Genomic DNA, 6045 nt, shown 5'->3' on the forward strand with positions numbered 1-6045 from the left:
AGGTTGTATCTAAACTAGTATTGGTAAAAATGAGCCAGTAGTGATGCCGGTTTCAGGGAATGGATTACTGGGAGAAGGTGAGGGATGGTTAGGAGGGATAATAAAGTTGCAAACATGAAATAGAACTCTGTGTGTGTGTGTGTGTGTGTGTGTGTGTGTGTGTGTGTGTGCGCACGCGCGCGGTGTGTTAATTTGGGATTGAGAGAGAAGGGACTCAAGAGTAGGAACACTGAACCTGTACCATGAAGAACCATGCAAAGATTTCAAGCAGAATAGCAAGAATGTAAGATTGGTGTTTTTAAAAATTCAATCTGGCAACATCACTCAGTCTCCACGTCCCCTCTATGCGTGTTTCCAGGCTTTGCAAAAAGACTTTTGAGGGTGACAATCCTAGAGGTATAATTACAGTGAGGATTACTAGGTATTGGGAAGATTAGAAAGAGGTGGCAAGGGCCTTCAATGGGGAAATACGAATAGAGGAAAGAAGACAATAAATATTTAGGAGGTGTAATGGGGATGACTTTGTGAATAAAAGCCTATGAAGTCTGAAAGAAAGGAAGGACTGGAGAATGTCTTCTAGATCTCTAGCATAGGCCCCAAATAGAGTTCCAATGTAAGAAGAGACCAGAGTAGCATGGAGGAGGGCACTTGTGGGGATGAACACTGGCTGTTATATGGAAACCAACTTGACAATAAACCATTAAAAAATAATAATAATAAAAATAAAAGGGGAAAAAATAAATCTACAAATCTAAAAAAAAAAAAGAAGAGACGAGAGTGGAGGAGAGTATCATAGACAGATTAGTTTGGAACTTGTTGCCTTGCAGATAGCTGTACTTTACACCTCCCATTCTCTCTTCAGTTCTGAAAGAGGAGCCCCCAATCTAATGAAACTGTCTTGCCAAGATGACTAACAACTCCCATCTTCCCAATTAACTGATCACTTCTCTGTCCTCATCTTACTTGACTTCTCGGCGTCAGTTGATGCACTTGATGGTCTCCTCCTTTGACACTACATTTGCCTTGTTTCCCTCCTAGTCTACTGGGCTCTCATTTGCTGTCTCATTTGTTAGCTCCTCTTCTTCAACTTGAATTCTAAATGTTCAAGTGCTCCAAAACCCTGTCCTGGGCTCTCTTTCTTTCATCCAATCCCATAGCTTGAAAGATCATCACTGTCTCTGTGCTATTAGGTAGCCATCACTGTGTGTGGCTATTGAGCCCTTGAAGTGTGGCTACCTAATTAAGGTACCTGTAAAATACATACTAGATTTCCAAAACTTAGTATGAAAAAAAATATATTCTTAATTTTTATACTGATTACATGTTGAAATGATAACAGATGTATATTGGGTCAAACAATACAATTTTTACCTGCTTTTTTAATGTGGCTGCTAGAAAATTTTAAATTGTGTATGTTGTTTACACACATATATGTATAGAGAGAGAGAGGAAATATGGTAAAACCTTAATATTTAGGGGATCTGGGTTCCAAATATATGGAAATTCTTTGTACAAGTCTTATACCTTTTCTGAATCCTATTACCATATGACCTTTTATTAGTCAAGTAATTGGACTTTATAACTACCAAGTGATGGAAAAATAAGAATGAGGGCATAGACACATCTAGGACACAGGCTGTTGGACTGACCAGCCATTTTCATTGGTATGGGGATGGCTGCAGCCTTCGGAGTAAGGTTAGCCCCACAGGGAGAAAAGAGGATAGAGTCCTCTCAAAATCTTAAGGTCCACATTCAGCCTTCACATGTCTTGACTTCTTACCATTCCTCCAGAGGGTTGTATGGTTCAGAACATTCTGCTTACCTCCATCTTATGTGGAAGCCAAGCTGGAAACCCATAGTCTTTTCAGTGCCTTTTTTCCCTCACAGTGTGAGTTTCTAATGTGGGACTAGAGTGAAGAGTGTCTGATTCTGCTTGGGAGCCCAAAAGCAGTAATAAGTGAGCTTGATCTCCAAGAATGGAAAATATTGAGGGGAACAGAGGGATTAAGGTATTTAAGGCAAAAGCAAAACCATATACAAAGGCTAATAAAAGGGATACAAAATCACACAACTGCCATATCAGCTTCATTGAATTCTATGTGGAAGATGTGCAAATAAAAGCTTTGCCAGTCTGGTAAAAATAACTACATTGATTTAAATCATGGGACTAGTGTAAGATAAGATTGCTCTTATATTTTAGAGTTGAATTGGCAAAACTAGTGGCCCAGATAATGGGAAGGCACCCATTGGAGGTCTGGGGAGCCTTGTCTAGTTCATCTACTAATCACTCTTGAGCTGCGTCCTTTAGCTTTTTGTTTTTTTTGGGGGGGGGGTGGTTGGAGTAGTTTTGGGCATTACCAGCCGCAACCTGAGAATCTGTGTCTCCCACACATTTTGCCTGATACCTGCCTTTGGTTTTCTCCAGTGTGGAGAAAGCCCTTTCCTCACCTTTCAACTCTGGGACTCAGATATTGCTCTTTTTCATTCATTAACATTTCTGTCAGCAATATGTTTGCAAGGAAATCCTCTCCAAATATCTACTTCCTTTGCACAGAATAAAAAAGTTGAAATGATGTCTTAATTAAGCATGATTTTAAAAGTTGGTTGAAATAGAAATGATTTTTCAACGAGATAAGATACTCAGTATGTGACTTGGACTCATTGTACATTTCTGCCCCTTAATTTTCCATCAGTAAAAATCATATTTGTGACCTGCATACTTTATTGAAATGTCATGGTGATTATGGGTATTTTAAGCATGTTAATATCTTCCTATGGAAAAAATATGAATGACAGTGAGCAATAAATACTAGTCTTAACGATGCTCAGCATCCCTCATCAGGGAAATACAAATCAAAACCACACTGAGATACCACCTCACACCAGNGTCTTAATGTTTTTTAGATACGGAGTCTTGCATTTAAAATAATTAAAGCCTAGGGTACTTGGGTGGCTCAGTTAGTTTCCACTCTGAATTTTGGCTCAGATTATGATCTTGTAGTTGGTGAGATCAAGCCTCACGTCCAGCTCTGTGCTGACAAGGTGGAGCCTCATTGGGGTTCTTTCTCCCCCTCTCTCTCTGCCCCTCCTCCATATGTGCACGCATGTTCTCTCTCTCCCTCTCTCTCTCTCTCTGTCTCAAAATAAATATTTTTAAAATAATAATAAAAAAGTAAAATAACCAAAGCCAAAGAGCAGTCTTCATGGATCTGACCCTCTCTGGCCAAACTTTTTATAAAGACCTGAAAGAATGCTTGCATGCTCAATAAAGAATGCTTTTTATCATCTAGAAAACCACCTAGGAAGTGTTTAGATTTATTGTATTCACTTCCAATGGAATAATTCTGTTGTTTTACTAATTTCTTTATGGCAAATTTGAGTCCTGAAAGAGCAGAATAAATAAGTCACTGGGGTTTTAATACAAATTAGTAAGTAAAAAAAGATGATATAGTAAATTGCTATATGACCTACTTGAAAGAACCATTTAAAAGAAAGAAAGAGACTACAAAAGATACTCTGTTAATATTTATGGCTATTCCACTGACAATATATTTATTAAAAATACAAAAATTATATAAATACTGGAAATATATGAGGCTCTATGACAAAACAATAATAGATATGCAATAAAGAATAACAAGATGAGAGGAAAGGATAAGATAAAATTAACAACACCAAAAGCAGCTCTGTGGATAAACAGCATTAGAAAGTAAATATGAGCATGTCCCTAAAGAAGCACAAGAGATTTCTTCCTGGGAAAAGTAGAAAATGGGAAGGAGAGAGCTCTTACATTCAGAGGTCATAGCCACTGACCCTCAGATCCCTGTGTGACTGTTAGAGCTGCATGTGCAGGAGCGTGAAGTGTTAAGAGTAAATACATGTGTTTCCATTCATACACAGACCCCCAGTTGGGCACATTCTTATTATATGTTTTGAAAACTAATTAAAGAGAAGAGACCTCCCCCCAAGATACATAATTGGCAAGTATGTCAGGATGAAGAGGAGAAAGGCTGGCATATTGGGAACAAAGATCGGTACCACACCCAAGATGAGAGGCCATCCCAAATTTCCCTAAATTCCTAATGTCAATGACTGTATTTATTCCCTACAGGCTTCAATTTTTAATAAAGATATGTCTCTCTTATTGTAATTGTCTTTATGTATTATTCTTTCAGTCTATTTCTGTGGTCTTTATGTATGTGTCCCACAATGCATTCATCCATACACCTACCTCTTCCTATACATTTATCTATTTATCTACCATGGTTATGGAAGTCTGCTTTACAGACTAATTGCAAAAATTAACTCACTGTATTTTCCCCCCTCATAACAGGTGAAAGGGCTTAGGAAAATATAGTTAATACTAAATTTTCTAATTGGAAAAATTCAAAGGAACCTTCCAGCTTAGTAAAAGGAAAATATACATGCATACATATTAAGCAACAAAACCTTGCACATAATTATGAGTTACATATTGAAGAAGCAAAAGGCAAAGAATGAGAAAATATTCTTAGAAAAGTTAAGCTATTGGAGGAGCAGCCGTAGCAATTATATATGGACCTTCCTTACCCAGGTTGCGGATTTACTGTCTTCAGAATTTAAAGGTTTCCACTGCAACTGGCACAATGTGAAGTTTTGCCGGTAGATGGCGCAAGAGAGACATCTCAGGCTGGAAGGATTTAGCCAGCAGTTGGCCTGTGTTTCTGCACAGCCTCTCCAGTGCCTCGTTCCTGCAGCACAGGTAAAAATATCCAGGAACCTACAGCTTAATAGAACAAATGTATAAAATTATTACCATAGCAAAACTACACAACAAATTTATCTCAAATTTAAAGAGGAAAAAGGATGAGAAAAACTTAAAATAACCAGCCTGTTGGAAGAGCAATAGGGACATATGAGCATACCAGTACAGAAGCAGGGCAAATTTTATAATTTGGGAAGTAATAAGGTCTTCTCTACTCTCAGGTTGACATTTAAATCAACACACACCTAAGTCAAAGAGATCATTGTAAAATCTTACAGTGAACAAACTTACTAGATTCTGGGCCTTCTGCTGTCATATATTCAAGCGTGATTTGTCTGTGAATACTGCAACATTGGCAGAGTAAGTGCGTGGTTTAATTCATACATCTAAGCCTAAACACACTTTCATTATCTGTTTCAGATCCCTATGTATGTATATGTGTGTGTATGTATGTATGTATGTATGTGTATATCTTTTGAGAGAACCAACCTCCATCAAAAAGAATGAAATCTTGCCATTTGCAGTGATGTGGATGGAGCTACAGTGTATTATGCTAAGCAAAATAAGTCAGAAAAAGACAAACACCTTATCATTTCTCTCATATGTGGAATTTAAGAAAAAAAATAGATGAATATATAGGAAGGAAAAAAGGGAAGAAAACAAGAGACTCAACTATAGAGAATACAAATTGAGGGTTGATGGGGGCTAAATGAGCGATGGATATTAACGAAGGCACTTGTTATAATGGGCAATAGGTTTTATGTGTAGGTGATGAATCACTAAATTCTACTCCTGAAACCAATATTACACTGTATATTAACTAAGTAGAATTTAAATAAAAATACAGGGGAAAGTCACAGTAAAAGAGACAGAGAGCGAGCATGAAAGTGACCTGCCACATACAGAGTACATTAGTGAATATGTCAGGACGGCTGGACCATGGAAGGCAAAGACCTATACCTGTCTTAAAATGCCTTCCTCATCCATCTTTACAATTCCGGATTCACTACAGATTTTTACTACAAAAAATTTAAATTATCACCTGGCTTAGGTCAAAAAACAGCATTGATACTGATGTCAAATGATAAAAGTTGTTTCTGCCTGCCTAATCATATGTCCTGAAAAGTCCTCCATACCAGTTCTTATAGATCTTACTTATTCTTTTTTATACCCGCATAACACTGTATTATATGTATATACATATATATACACATACGTATGTATATGTGTAGTTTATTCAACCACTATTCTGTATTTGTTATTTATTAAGCTTTCAATGTTTTGCAATTACAGATCGTATT

This window comes from Crocuta crocuta, unplaced genomic scaffold (genome assembly GCF_008692635.1).
Source record: "Crocuta crocuta isolate KB4526 unplaced genomic scaffold, BGI_CrCroc_1.0 scaffold426, whole genome shotgun sequence".
Taxonomy (NCBI): domain Eukaryota; kingdom Metazoa; phylum Chordata; class Mammalia; order Carnivora; family Hyaenidae; genus Crocuta; species Crocuta crocuta.